General features: G+C 42.5%; 1 protein-coding gene across 2 annotated transcripts in view; it reads right to left on the bottom strand.

The window, feature by feature from the left end:
* The window catches only part of NCOA7 (nuclear receptor coactivator 7), a 134,789-nt gene that overhangs the window by 19,602 nt on the left and 98,900 nt on the right, over positions 1 to 16,287 (bottom strand). The window lies entirely within an intron of this gene.

Here is a 16,287-nt window from a genome sequence, read left to right as displayed (position 1 = left end):
TCTTAAAGTCTTTTCTCATTACAAAATGATCATGCCAATTTGAGACAATATTGACTCCCTGTTATGTAAAAGTATTATACAGTAACAATATTGCCATAGCTTGAATGTTTGTATCACCCCAAAATTCATTGCTTGAAACCTAATCCCCGATGTGACAGTATCTGGAGGTAGGCCCTTGGAGAGATGCTTAAGTCTTGAGGACAGAGCCCTCCTGATTGGGGCTAGTGTCCTTATGAAAGAGACTCCGTGGAGTCAGCTCGCTCCCATTCAGCACACGAGGACATGGTGGAAAGGTCTACCAACCAGGACAAGTGCCCTCACCGGAAAACAAATCTGCCAGCACCTCGATCTGGAGGACATCTCAGCCTTTACAGCTGGGAGGAGCACATTTTTGTTGTTTATAAGCCCCCCAGTATATGGTATTTTGTTACAGCAGCACAAATGAATGGAGACATATATTAATAGAACTAAAACAACATAAAAAATGTCACACACAATTCTGATGTTCTAAGGGCTCAAACTGTGTTTAGGTTCCTACATTCCTATCTGTGCTTGTCCACATGTGCAGTGTTCTCATCACTGTAATCAAGGTCATTGTAATCAAGGTCAAGGCATAATTATTTGTTAGATGTCACATAAAATAATGCACATATGCCATGTTGCTAGTCTCTGTATTGATTTTTAATGGCTACATTTCATGAAAGTAGTGAACCATAATTAGCCTGCATTCTTATGCTTTCAGGATATTTAGCTTATTCTCTATCTTTGTACAAAATGGTATAATGAACATCCTCATGATCTATGCCTTTTACCATCATCTTTTAAATTATTTCCTCAAAGTTCGTTAACAGAAAAGGGATTACTGGGCCAAAGGGCATATTTTATAGTGTGTGATTCATCTCGCCAAACTGCTTTTGAAAGACTGACTCCTTTAACACCTGCATTGCAGCTGCCTCCAAGTTTCATAACAATGTTGACTATCCTTTAAACAGATGAATTTAATATAGACTTAAGTTTTATCTGACTCACTCTGCATTTCTGTGATTGTTAGTGAGATGGACATTTTTCAAATGGTTTCTTCCTGGCCGGCTGCAACTTTCCTCTCACGGGCTGGCTCTTTGTGAGTCAGTGGCTCATTGTGGAATCAATGTTTTCCTTTCCGGTTTGCAGGAGCCTTGATACAATGTAAACCTTAACTACTACCAAATGTGTTTCTAAGCTGTCGTTTCCCATTAATCATGTAGTTTTTTCTATAATACAAAGTTACCAATTTTCATATATATTATCTAAAGGCATACTTCGAGATTTCTCCTATTCCTTCAAAATTTGAAAAGTGCTCACACAAGACAAGGTGTGTATCAGTGTGTATGATGTGCAACCACTTCTATGCAAAAATAACAGATACAGATGTATGTTATAACTGTACATGAAAGTGGTGGCTAATTTTATATGTCAACTTGGTTTGGACTTGGCCAGTCAAATGCTAGTGTAGATGTTGCAGTAAAGGTTTTTGTTGTTGTTGTTGTTTGATGTAATTAACATTTAAACTAGTAGATTTCAGTAACACAAATTACCCTCAATATTGTGAGTGGGCATCACCCAATCAGTTGAAGGCCTTAAGAGAAAAACTGAAGTCTCCTGAGCAAGAAAGCATTGTCTCTAGTTGGCCTTTGTACTTGAGACTGCAAAATCAACTCTTCTCTGGGTATCCAGCCCATCAGGTTCATCAGGTTACCCTTCAGAGATTGGAATTGCCAGCCTCCACACCATGTAAGCCATTTCCTAAAAACAAATCTCAATCTCTCTCTCTCTTTTTCTCTCCATACACACACACACACATCTTATTATTTCTGTTTCTCTGGAGATCCTTGGCCAATACAGTGTACTACTCTATATAAGAAATTGTAAGTCGATGTAGGAAACTGATCAAAATGGTTACCTCTAGGGAATAAAATAGAGTGGAAGAAAGGTATTTTACATCATATCTTTAAGTTATTTTAATTTTTGGAAGACGTAGTACATTTTTATAATTCAAGCATCAAAGTTATATTTCAAAAAGCAAATACTGAGAAGTTTCCTTTGTCTTCTCCCCCAAAACCCTGCCCACCACATTCTGTGCCCACCCTGTTCCTCTATACGGGATCACTTTTTTAGTTTCTTGTGTTTTTGTAGTGTTATGTATATATAAATATGAATATGTATTCTTTTTGTTTTCCATTTCTACAAATGATAGTACTATTCTCTACCTTGGTTATTTCACTTAAAATATGCTGACTATCTTTCCACATCAGTACATTGGTGGCTTCCTCATTCTTTTGCTTATAGCTACACAGTCCTTTACTGCATGGATGTATCATAGTTTACATAACCATCCTCTACAAGGGCTATGCACTTGGGCTGCTGACAGCACTGTGCTGTTATCAACAGTGTTGCAATGAATAAGTTGGTACGTGAGTCATTTCACACACGTACAGGTACAGCTACAGTGTATATTCCCAGAAGTGAGACAGTGTTGTCAAAAGAACAAGTCAGTACAATTCTGATATATTATAACAGTGTTGCCCTTTTGAGGGGTGTCATTGTTTGCCCTCCCACCAGCTATACATAGTCTTTGTAATCTCTGGACTACACTTACCAAATCGTATGAAATTTCCTAGTAATAATTAACTTAGAAACAATGAAATAAATCACCAGAGAGGTTTGGTAGATATACAATTTTAATTATTTTGGTTTTCTACACTTAAAATTTCACCCATCTTAACCGTATATTTTGTAACAGAGTTGAGAATCAAACAGGCTTCAGTTGCACTTTTGGAAAAGAAGATATTATACATGTATATCCACACTGGATAAAATGGCTTTCTGATTATTTGTTGGCTAGCTTACTTGTGAGAAAGAGAAAAGCAGTCCCTGATACCTGGGATCTAGCCTGGTCCTTATTAGCCAGGCCCCAGTGCTGCTAGGATCTAGCTGGTTACTCACAGAGGTGCTTTGGGAATTTCCAGTGGAATATAAACAATTGTACAAAACATTAACATCAGATAAGGCCACTCTATCACCATGATGAATTATGATAAAAACAAGACCCCTCTGAGGTCTTATATCTGAACATGGCAAAAACACATCATTGTCCAGCCATAAAAATGATCAAACATCCCTCTAATGTGGTCACTATGAATGACTGCTCTTCTTTACCAGCTATAGCATGAATCTCTCTAGCCTTACCTCCCAGCTAAGATTTAGAAGAAACCCAATCACAGAATGACCTCTGCTTTCTGACAACCTAGAGCAAATTCCCAGTTCCATAAGTCCTCCCTGAATCACCTAACACGAACCTAAATCTCACAACTCTTTTCTAGCACTTTCTTCCTGAATCGGCCCATGGTTCCACGGTGCACACTGTCCTTCACCGCAAGGAGTCAACCCAATTCGTTCACCTGGAGGTGGGTTGCTAGTGGTCCCTGGCTGGAGGGCACTGCTTCCTTTGACAACACTCCCTGTGCGCCCACTACATGCCAGTGAGACTGACCTTGCAGAGCTTACCTTCTAGAACGTGACAGCTGGCGGGGACATTGGATATCATTTAATCCAACTAACTCTCCTTTGTTTGAAGCAAACGGGGGCTCTGAAGTCGGCCCTCCACATCATGGCCAGAACTAGACCTCGTGAGGTGGCAGGCAGAGTCCTCTCAACCGCACTACAGAGTCCTCCACTGAAGTCCACACTGACTTCTGAACCGCTTCTCAGTGAACGTCTTAGTTACGACACAAGACAATTTTTATCAGTTTTTGGACCCACTTCCCACAAACAACCATTCGTTTGTTTGTCCTCTAACACTTTGTCCTGATGGGGAAGTCACTGCACAAGCATGCACACTCAAGCAGCGTGGCAGGAAGTGCTAAAAGCTCCTGCTGACACACATCCCTGCACAAGACTGCAAGGGAATGAGGGAGAAGGCACGAGTTTGGAGTTAGGATTTCATTTCTTGTCAGACATTATAAGAAAATATTAATTGTGAAATCTGCAGGTCTACAAAGACTTTAAGGAGCGATCTTATCTTAGCAATTGCCAGTCAGTTCCCTTTTTGGCGATGGGGACATTAAATCGCCTGAGGAGACCATTTGAGCAGTCCTTTGTGATTATGAAGGTGGGAGGTAGGAAGGACCCATTATTCTGGAGGAGGATATAATTAGACATTCTCTGCTTAATGAAGACTACCCATTCCCACAACCCACTGGGAGAGTGAAATGGATGGGAAATGAAAGGAAAGATCTGTGTGAAGTCTGAAGGATTTCCTGCAAAAAGGAGGATTCTTTTGCCTAATGCGTTCTCTTTTGAAGTTCAAGATTATTAGAGCATCTCTGATGGATTAAGGTGGTCCTAACAGAGGTAAGCCTCTGAGGGAAGGGTAACACCTCTTCCTCCACCTGCTTCTTGAAAGGAAGCAGGAATGGTCTGATCTAGATTGATGACTCGAGTCCCATGGGAAGGCCGTGACTATCTGAGGAACTGGTTGGCTGGGCATGGCGCGTTAAAGCTCCCCGCCACAGAAGGCATACTATGGAAGAAAATGGCTCCATACATTGATTTAGGCACAAAGCATTTTATCTGCATCTGCCATTCTCTTTAGAAAAAATATCTCAACCTGGGTAGGAACCTGGGCTGACCAGGTAAGTGAGCTTCTCCCAAGCCTCAGGTTCTCTGGAAACTGCTGGGTTCACAGTGAGTGGTGAGTCATGGCCCTGGTTTGTCACTGACAGGTGAATGGCCTATCCAGCAGCAGTCGGAGGTGAGACCACAGCAGCCAGGGCCAGCCCTTTACACTGAGTGAGCTCTGGCCTTGTTAGACTTACCACAGGAGAGACTCTCTAGACAAAGAGGAAAAAGGCATTCTCAAAATATCACAGAAAAGAGGCTCAGAGTCATAAACATTATTAATATTAAACACAGAAGGAATCTTACAGTTTTGGCAATGCTGATGAAATGTATCTGCTATCTAAATAGAAAGATGGGATTCCCTGCCCCAGGAACCTTACACTGCACTATAACTCTAACGGGCAAGGGCTACCATGCCCAAGTGAAAGACGAAAACACTGAGGGTCAGCAGATAGAATAATATGCCCAAACCCCCACCTCTGGAAACGTTCCAGCCAATCTGAGCTAACTGCCTCCTCTTTTATGACTGCTGAACTTCAAGGGGCACCAGCATATTCCTGTTCCTGTCCATAGTCAGAGTTCTCAATACAGGCAACTACTTCTTTGGCTTTGGGTTTTATTAACAGAGTTTAACATTAGTGAAATGCCCTGGGTGGCCCTCAGGGCACATGCTGCCCACTCCTGTTCCTCCTCCGACACCTTCCATCAATAGGCTCCCAGCACGGCCAGCTCTGTGCTCTGTGCGTGGGGAGCTCTGTGGGGCGGCCGCCTCACCTCAGCCATGTTTGTGGGAATGGTTCTCCACTGGCTGAGGCAGGCAGGGCAGTAACCCTGAGGGGCCTCCCTCCTCTCCCAGGGGTGGATTCTGTCTCACAGGTAACAGTCACCCACTCCTTGGGAGGCCTCAGGTGAGATGACATAGAGAAGCTTAAAAGGATGTTCTGCAAAAGGGCACCCCAACGGGAACTGTTCATGTCTCTTCTCAGACATGGCCACAGCCTGGTTTCCCTCAGTAGCAGCCTTCCTCATGACGTTTCTGCATTCTCTCCTGCAGAAAGGCCCCCACAGCCAGCTTCTCATGGAAAAGCAGGAGGAATGAGGTTGAGAAAGTCGTGTTCCGTGAGAGAAAGCTCCAGTTCATTTGGAACCAAACCGATGGCTTAATTCTGACCAAATGGAAGGAGGACTCAGGGTCCCTCTCCCAGCCCTACTTTTGCTCCATTCTCCATTGTTTGTTTAGGTTACTTTTACTAATTAATTGAGGAGGAGAGGAAGAGGAGATGACTTCATCTTTTTTCCCATCCAGATTAGAGTAGAAGTTTATTGAAGTTTACTTAACCAAATTCTTGGAATGGTTCTTTTCTGGCTAACTGGGTTTTCCTGGTGGTTAGTTCCCAGAACTCAACCCTCCCTTCTGGAAACAGGCCGTAAGTTCTGAAAATTCCCCTCCTGGCTCTCTGCCTCCACCTCAGCCACTCCTTCCTCAAGACTTTATCAGTGAGACTCTCACCCCCACCCCCATCTTTCCCCTCACCCCGGCCACGAGCCCCTCCTGGGTCTACACACTTCCAGGTCAATCTTTCTGTCTCACCGTCCTCGCTGACCCCGAGAGGCACACCACTGTGAGCCTTCCCCAACACCTGTGCTTCCAAACACCTGCCTGCAGAAACAGAAACAATTGTTCTACCTCCTCCTCTGTGAGGAAGGCTAATGCTGGGCTTGCTTGTTCATGTTTAAGGAATCCGCGGTAAGGCCATGGCAGCTAACCTTGGCCAGGGACGACCCTCCCTCACGGGGCTCCCTGCTCACCTCCTGGCCTCCAACTCCACGGCTGCACACACAGCTACTTCTCGCGCTCTCACCCTCAGTCTCGTACCTGCCTCCCTCTCTGCCCAGAGGATTGTCCGTTACACCATCCTATTAATGCGCTCCCCTCCGCTGGCCCTCTTGGCAGTCTGCGTCTCCAGGAAAAGGAGCCCTTCTCCAGTTTTAACCCTCCCCGCTGTACTTTTGACAGGCCCCCTCCTTGGTGAATTGCCTCCATTGCTTCCACTTCTCCCCTCTGCCCTCTCCACCCCTGTGTCTCCCTCATCTCAATCCACAACCCTGCTTGCACTCCCCCACCCTTAAAACAGAAGAGCCTCTGCATCTCGTTTTAACCTGGAGCTCCCTTCCCACATCTCTCCTTCCCTCCAGAGTACGTTGTTACCATTTGGGTTAGCAGACTTTCCAACTTCTTTTCATTCTTGAATTCTTCCATTCTGATGTTATTAATCTTTAGTACGTGCCCTTGGTTAAACCTGCCTCAGATACTGTCTAAAAGGAGGCCAAGTTTTAAAATCTCGTCCTGTCCCTCACTACTTTAGTGAAGCTCATTTTCTCCAAATGACCTTCTGTCAAACAGAACAGTATCTTAGGTATCATTGGCCTTGACCTCTGAAAGCCTGCTGATGGCCTGTTTGGACGCTCACTCAGGGACTCACCCTGTGGTCTCCATGAGTCGTTGCGCATTTCTCAGCCTGTGAGCTCAGGACACGATGCACAGCCTCCGGCCAAGCTACAGTTACCAGTAATAACCACTACACTGGCCGTGAACCGTGGGTGTGGTAACACACGTGAGCAGGGAACTGGGTCAAGAACCGGGTCTGGTAAATGCTAACGTTTAAGGAGGAAATAGTAGAAGTGGTCCTGGAAGGAAGCCAAGAAGAAATGGCAGAGAAGTAGATGCAATTTTATAAAAAGCAAGTCTGATCACTTCACCCTGCAATGTAAAATCCTCCTCAGAACTCCCCATAGGATTAATGAGACATTCAAACTCCTTGGGGCTGCCTAAAAGCTTTGTTTCGTGCCAATCCCCAAAACGTTCTCTTTGTTCCAGCCGTATGCTATTGTATCTCTGCTCCAACATCCATTCTGGCCCCTGTGCTCATGCTGCCGCCTCTTTTCTTTATAGCCTTTTCTTAAAGAATGATGCCAAAGGTAAGCCCAGGGGAGAATCAGCTCAGGCTAGGGTCAGGAAAGGCCTCCCAAGGGTCGCGGTTAAGGTGGGTCTTGAAGGAGAGGAAGAGCCAGTTACAGGGAGAAGGGCAGATGGCATTCCGCCAGGGACAACACGTGCAACCAGACACGGCAGTGTAAGAGCAGGGGGATGCCGGAAGGAGGTCAAGCTGGACATGGCAGGGAGAAAGAAGGGCCATGGCACTGGGTCCCTGATGACTTCTGACAGGGAATTCTGTGACAGGTACAGCACTGCTGAGACACAGGAGGCCCAGCCCTGCCCCAGAGTTCTCAGGTTGAGGAGAGTAAACAAAACCTCCTCACACAGTTTGATAACACTCCACAGAAGCCAACAGACCTCTGAGCCGACTGTGTTGGGCAGGACTCGTCAGACAGGGGAGAAATTCCTGACAGGAGGAATGAAAGAGTGAGATTTATTCTTCACTTAGTGGAGTGGCGGGAGACGAGAAAGAAGGCCAGAGAGGCTGGGGCACTGGGTCACAGAAAGTCCTGGGCACAGGATAAAATGCTTGGACCTTACCCTGAAGCCACTGCTTCCCAAAGTATGGCAGGGGCCACTCCAGGGATTCAGAGGACACCCAGAGGGACACAGTTTGACAGTTGCACACATATTTAAAGAATATCAGTAGTAAGTACAACTAGCCTGTTATATTTCTGACTTCACAGCTATGACTGCTCAGGAAAAGGCTAAGAAAAAAGGGGATTTGAGTCCCTGAAAGACAACTATGAAGCGCACAGAAGTGCAGCAAGTATGCAGACAGGGGGATGTCTGTGAAGGACGCGTGCGAACAGCTGAAGCTTGAGCCACACTGGGGAGGCGACACCCAGGGCTCTGGCAGGGAGGGCCTGGCCAGCTCCGAGGCTCAGCAAGATTGCCGAGGAGCCAAGCAGGGAAGGTCAGGAGAAGATAAAACTGACTACAAACAAAGGCTTTGTTCATGGGGCCACAACAGTGATCCAGCCAAGAGATGATCAAGGCCACAGCACAGACGTGGCAGTGGACATGGGGAGAAGCTTGGACCCACTCCTCCAGGTGCAAGCCTGTTCGAACCCATCCAGCAACAGTTACTGCCAAAACCTGGCACTCGGGCTTTGTGTGGATTTTCTGTCCAATTACAAATTTGAGCTTAATCAGATTTCTTCATGAACTCAAAGGTCTTCAACATCAATACAGGCTCTTTTTAGGGTTCACCCCAAAGGAAGCACCTAATTCAAGTTACAAATCTCTATTTTGCCACCTCTGAAAAAGAAATTCAAAGATGGTCCTGGAAGGTAGCAGCCTTCCCTAAGGCAGAAAAGCCCTACAGACTGCGTGAGAAATCGTAGCAGAGCAACACCTGACTTTCATGTAGCGCGTGGGCGAGCTCATCCCCCATAGGAACCCCCGGAGGTCGTTCTAATTTAACGGAGGGGGAAACAGATGCTTGCACAGATTAACTTGCCCATGGCCACACAGCACGTTAGGGGGAAAGTAGCCACAACCTCAGGTCAGTTCGTGGTCTCAACCAATGTGCCTCACCATTTCCTCTCTGGTCGGTCCCACTGTCCTTCCTGGCTTCCCTCTTTTATAAAAGCCTGTCACTGACAAAGCTGTAGGGTTGAGGAATATAAATAAGACGTGGTAAAAAACCTGAGTTGATGCTTGGAGGAAAACATTAGTCTACTATTCACACTTTAGGTGTATGAGTGTTAGGTATAATTACAGTCTATTTTGTCACACAAGACTACTAGTTATAGTAGGACGTAATTTATTGTTCCTTTTTTTCCTCTGTTTTTTTCTAACACAGTTGTGAGGTAAAGTAAAAAAAAAAAGTACACATTTCTAAGTTAAAGACCTGAACTCCCAGATTGGTGCTACTGGTCCCCAGCTGGACACTTTGGGAAACGCCTGGTCGGAGGGGTGCAGAGGCTCTGTCTGTTTCCTGGAGCAGGTCTGTAACACTGCCTCCCAGTGGCCCTCCCGCAGTTCCTCCATCGGGCTCCTGCAGGCATTTAGGCTGGCAATGATTAATAATTAATCTCTTTGAGCTTCTAAAATGAAAAAAAACCTATGTAGGTTTTTGGAGCATCAAATGTATAAGGAAGTTCATTCTACTTTTGGACAGATCATTTAGAAAGCCCCTTCTCTGTGATTATCTGAGACTTGCTACCATGCAAACCAACAAACTTGACCAGAATGACCCAGAAAGCAGTTCCTGTCTTATCAAAAGTCAAGTGATTGGTAAGAAAAAAAAATTGGGGCTATCTATACTGAATAAGGTATAACCTCCAAAGAACCATGTAATTTAAAAATCATAAGCAGAAACCATTAAACAATTCAACAGTTATGACATTAAAAAAACATACTTCAGAATACATTATGGCACAGAGAATGGGAAAGAATAAAACAAGGAAAGGAGAGAGATAGAATATGACCTAGAGAGTACTAAAATATATATGCATGCAGCTGGACCCACTGCTCACTTGCATTACTGATTATAAATTAAAGACATACCAACGCACTCCAGTCTAACACCTCCTCAGGCTCCATTCTGATACAACCACAGAAACCCAATAGGACAAAGCACTCTTCACTACAGAGGTCGTTATCAGAAAGCAACCACGTTTTAAAACCCACATCAATGGTCCTGGGGTCCTTATATGAAAAAGATCATTTTTCCTTGCCCTGCAAAGTCTCTCCAGATTCAATATTCTGCAACCCCAAGCAGGGGTGTCCAACCTTTTGGCATCTCCGGGCCACACTGGAAGAAGAGATGTCTTGGGTCACATATAAATACACAAACACTAACGAAAACTGATGAGCAAAAAAGGTTTTAAGTAAATTTACAATTTTGTGTTGGGCTGCATTCATAGCCATCCTGGGCTGCACATGGCCCATGGGCCATGGGTTGGACACCCCTGCAAATGAAACCAATGGTTAGTGGTGCCCAGGTATAAATCCATTCTTAAAGGGTCTTACCATGCCTTATAAAAAGAAAGCTTTATTGTACTGATTTTTAGAAAAGGTGTTTGTTCATATTAAATTAAGCTAAAATAATTTATTTAAAATAAAGTTGGAGCCCTGGCTGGCGTAGCTCAGTGGATTGAGTGCGGGCTGCGAACCAAAGTGTCGCAGGTTCGATTCCCAGCCAGGATACATGCTTGGGTTGCAGGCCATGACCCCCAGCAACCGCACATTGATGTTTCTTTCTCTCTCTCTCTCTCTCTCTCTCTGTCTCCCTCCCTTCCCTCTCTAAAAGTGAATAAATAAAAAATCTTTTAAAAAAGAGAGAAATAATTAAAAATAAATAAATAAATAAAAGTTGGAAAAATGTAAAAAAAAGAAAATTTTATTTACAAAGTATGTAACTAAATATGCTTCTATGTCTACTTCACCAAAAATAATGGGAAAGTTCTCTTGAGACTCATTGATCAAAAACAACAGTTACAGTTAAAAAAAGGATCACTCAAAACTAAGTAAAAATTAAGTATTTTTATGAATACCAATGATGGAGACCTACGGCTGGCAGCCCGTAGCTTGGACTAAGTGGCAGATGCATTTATTGTGGACTGAATACTACTTTTAAAAAACTTAAACTGTGGCTACTACTGAAAAATTTGGGGTACCTGACACAATTCTTATTTTGGCTTCTGAAAATGATGGGAATCCCTAGCAACCCCAGGCTCACGTTCCCACATAGCAACACCCGGTTGAAGGCAGTATAGAGACTCTCCGCAGCCATTCCCTAGAGCTGGTAATTAACACTGCCTGGGAGCTTCCCTCCCTCCATTCCTCTACAGGCATTTAGGCTTTCAATAATTATGGCTTCTGCATACTTACTCCCAAACGCTGTGTGCAGCACCCATTGCAGGGATGAATTTTCCTGCAATGGGAAAGAGAGATGGACAAGCTACTCTCCGAAGTGCTGGCGCTCACTCCTCCACCAGAAAGCACGGCCACCACAGTGAAGAGCTAGCTCACTTATAAAGGGGGTTACTTTTTCATGAGCGCAGGTCCGGCCAGAGTCACTGATTAACTCAAGGCATTTGCCAAAGCTGGTTAGTGAAGTTACTCAAGAGTGGCTGCCTAGTAAGGTCCTTCTGGAAGGTAATGAGGAATTTCTAGAACTGTAAGTGGATAAAAAAAAAAAAAAGGTAAAACTACCAGGAAAAGAATGGAAGGAAGCAATATTGCTTTAAAACACTTTAAAGTATTAAAAAAGAGAAGTGTGAATATTTACATAAGCAACTAATAATCCTATAACTTAAATTTGTCCAGCAGTTTCCCAAAACTTATAGCTTGTGTTAAACACAAAGAGAGAAAAATAATTCCTTTAGGGATTGCTGTGGAGGTCTTTTTTTTATTAGTGACATGCCTTAAAACATCATTATAAAATTACAGTACGACATAATGGTGTGAGACACTTAAAATTAGCTTTCCAGAATATAGTTTGTATTCTGAGGTATACTAGGTTTGGCTACGTAGGGTCTAAGTTGTTCTAGAAAGTAGAGTATTTTAAAGACTATTCCACACTCTCGTCTTCTTAAAAATGACAGTCATTTTAGACTTCAATTTAGTCCTAATTCCATTAAAAGCCAGATGACCTTCAATCAGAAAATTTAGCATTAACCATGGTTAAAGATCTCATGTTGGGAAACTGGGCCAGTTTGAGATTCCTTTAATTTATCTTTTTTTCTCTCTCTCTAAGGACAATGTTCTTAACAGCATTTTGCTTGGTCTTCATGATGGTACTTAGAACCCAGTCATCTTCCTATTGCAAAGTGAGTTTCACAGGATAATCAATTTCCTTTTTTAGGATTTTACTTCTTGTTACAAAAGTAATACATGCTCACTAAATGCACACAGGTAGAATGATGGCAGAGATATTCTTCACTAAGAGCAGTTTACAAAATAGTGTATATGTATGCATGTATAATTATTATATTCATCCATGCATAGGAAAAAAGGCCAAGAAGCTACAAAAATAAAGTGTAGTTAGCTTTATGTAACAAAATTATGAGCTTTTAATTTCCTTTTTGCTTTTCTGTATTTTTCTAGTTATATAAGTTGTATGCATTATTTTAATTATAAGGCTAAGTTATTTAAACATTTTTCTCTATTTAGACTTATAGGCTAATTTATTAATGCACCCATCCAACTAACCTTTATGAATATATTATATATTCATATAATATATAGTAGACCCTGGCCTGTTTCTAGGACACAAATGTCCTTAGACTTGATCACTGCCCTCAGAAGGTTATGGTCCAGTAGGAAAAAGCCATAAAAAGTCCACATTTGTAAGAGAGTGGAGTAAGCGCTATGACAGAGGCAGTGGAGGGACATCTAAACCAGGCAGAGGAAGTTTCTTAGAGGAGACATTTGAACCCATGCCCTTAAGGGAGGTGGGTAAAAGGGGAAGTCAGGCACCCCAAGCAACCAGCGAGAAGTCTGATTCTCATTTCATAATGTAGACACAGCTAGTTATCCACAGAAGGGTCAGAATAGGAGCAAGAGATCCTAAAGATGTTAAATGGATAAGGAAAAGCTAGATGTGGTGACTGCCCAATGGATGTGGGGAGATGACTGAGAGGCAAGCTTATGCCCACATTCTGGCTTCGCAGACTGAATGGTAACAGTCATGGTACCAGTTACCATGATGGAGAAAGCAGGAGGCAGGAGTTCTGGGGAGTGTGGAAAGGACAAAGATGAAAACACAAAACCCAATATAGGGCATGATATGTCTTGTGTTTGTCTGAGCCACGGGTGGTCCCAACATTGAAGACGACTAGGTGCACATATGCTTGGAGCACAGCAGGAAGTTCTAAGCTTTAAATGATAGGCATATAAGAAAGAATTAATTAGGTGCAGGCAATTGCATATATAGTAAGAAAGAGAGAAGGTCATTTAAAGGGAAACATTTAATGAGGAAACAGAGGAAGGAAAGACTGGGCAGGGATGATAGAAGGAGAGGGGGTGTCAAATGGGGGATGGTTAATGATGTCAAATGCTAGAACATTAAAGTAAAACAATAACAAAATAATGCCCCTTTGTGTATCACCTTCTGGAGAATGACTACGAGATTCTAGCATTCTAGCCCAAATCCAAAGCATCAGGATGTTTAGGGAAGGATCTAAGTATTCTGAATGTTCAAAGGCTGCTATATGACTTGATTACAAAGCTAATTTTGGCATCCATTGATCTAAGCCATGAATTCTTCGTTAATTCGATACATTTTCATATTTATGAAACATTACATTTCTGCACAGGCTTTAGTCTGGAACATTTCAGAATTTGGAAACTGAGATGGATTGCTACTTAGAGGAAAAATACTGCCAGACTTCCAAGCCTTCTGCCAATGCCTCTGCATATGGGTTGCTCACCAGACCCTTGTAGGCTGGGAGAGGACTGTGACCACCAACCTATGGAGAGATCATTGTAGGGTATACTGTTTCAAGAAACAAGAATTTATACAGGTAGAAAAGAGAGGGGAACTCCTCAAGTTTAGAGGTATAGTATTTAAAAAATGTGCCAGGCTACAAAGGTCCTAGACGTGTTGGGTAAAACCCATAAAATAACCAATCTCAATAAAACTGCAGATTCAGGCAGATCGACTAAAAGCTAGAAAAGGAGGCCAGTGTGCAAAGGGCTTCAAAAACTAACAAGGGGTTTAAACTTTAATCCTGAAGGCTGAAGACATTTTTTTGCAACAAGGTGACAAGATTAAACTACCATTTACAAGATTTTTGTGGACATAAGGTAAAAAACATTTTAAGTGGAGGAACTAGAGGAAAGGAAATTGTGTTGAAGCACATGGTGCTGTGTTGATAGTAAGAGTCGAGTAACATAAGATAACTGGATCTTTCGATACTAGCTTCAGAGAACAAAATTTTGTACATTTGTTAGTTTTTGTCCAGATAACCACTGCAGCCCATAAAAGGTCATTCTAATAATGAGCCAATGTTAGAACCAGCCTGCAACTAAGCTAAAACATCTAATATCAGAGAAAGGACATTTTAGTGGAGCTCTTTCCACACGATGTTCTGATTAGACCACTTGCCATTCAGTTAGTAAGCACCCCTGGAGTATCATCCATAAAATGTCAGTCACCTCCTCTGCCCATAATTGCTGAAACACATTTAGTGAGATGAAAGATACTTCAGAAAAATCCAAAGAGATGAATAAATTCAGGGATGCTGCAAATTTTCATTCCCTCATTAACCAAGAAATGACTTTGAGGATAGGAAGGATTCCTTTCCCACTCTATTTCAGTGATCTGTCAGTGATTCTCAACCTTTTTCTTTCTTTCTTTTTTGATTTAAAATTTATTGTGTATTTTTCCATTACCATTTAGTCCCCTTACACCCCCCTCCCCCAGCACTTACCACACTGTTGTCAACCTTCCTCATCTCATTGCACACATAAACTTATTACTAAAATTCTGCAGCACATCAGAAATATATTATTTTCCAATCTGACAAAAAAGGTAGAATTTTGATTGACTTACAAAAAAAGTAAGTACCTACCCTTTTTACTCAAAAGTGACTTTTTAAGAAATCAAGTGCCTGTTCTTGTATATAAGGATTTCTAATACCAAGAATTAACCAATCAGATACAACCTTATGTGACATGACCAATAAGATACCACTCTGTTATTTATGGCTTAAGACAGGGCGTTCACACCAGACGGCTGTTGTGTTGGTGGTTGTCATTTTTTAAATTAGACAGTCTAAGGGAAAAGAAGTCACTGCTCCTGATGAAACAGTTAGATACTGGCAGTGTGCCTTTTGAAAGTTGCTGGACTAAATAAAGACATAATTAATACTTTCAACCACCTGCTGTGGTATCTGGTTATGCGAATGGGGTTTGAAATCTAAGAGATTTGAGTAGAAACCCTGGATTTGATATTTCACCAGTTTAAACAAAGTGGTTTCTACAGTTGTGAACGGGGGATAAGGGCACATGCCTCACAGAACTATCATGAGTCTTAACTGGGTTAGCCCGTGCAGAGAATCATCCAGAGTGCCGTGCCTGGCACAGAGTCCAGGAGGGCACTGGTTTAGTGCCCTGCCTGCCCTCTTAGCCCTCTCTGACTTAGAACTGGAGAAATAGATAACCAAGCAGGTGAGTTAATTTCTTTGATGTTCCCCTTTGAGTTTTTAAGAGTGACAATCCTACTTTGGATGGTGAAGATACCACAGAAGCATCTTTGTAAAGGTGTGTTCTCAACCCAAATAATCTGATGCATTTTCTATAAAGCTGCAATTCAAGTACCAGAATTATATCAGGGTCCAAAGAAGCTTCAAGTCCTAGTTTAAAACTGAATTAGATTTCAAATGAATGGCCCATCACAGAAAGCTCAGTACTCACAATTTCCAGGTTTTACTCTAAAGATTCCAAAACTAATAGTGAATACTTTTTAAGGACAAAAGGAAAACACAGAGTTAAAAGGTTGCTCCTGACTAGGATCTGCCACTCCTAACAATAACGGTGTAGCTTTGATGCCAAAAAAAAGTTACACACATGGTCTTTGGATGCATGGTTGCTACTGCTAGCAATGTGAAAAGGGAAAATAAATCATAATTTACACTAACTACTGTAAAGAACTGAAAACCAACAGGGTTTGGACTAAA

The sequence above is a fragment of the Phyllostomus hastatus genome, unplaced genomic scaffold (genome assembly GCF_019186645.2).
Source record: "Phyllostomus hastatus isolate PE091 unplaced genomic scaffold, TTU_PhHast_1.1 phas_contig_40, whole genome shotgun sequence".
Classification (NCBI taxonomy): domain Eukaryota; kingdom Metazoa; phylum Chordata; class Mammalia; order Chiroptera; family Phyllostomidae; genus Phyllostomus; species Phyllostomus hastatus.
Note: the sequence above shows the minus strand (reverse complement) of the source record. Positions and strands in the feature narration are given on the sequence as shown.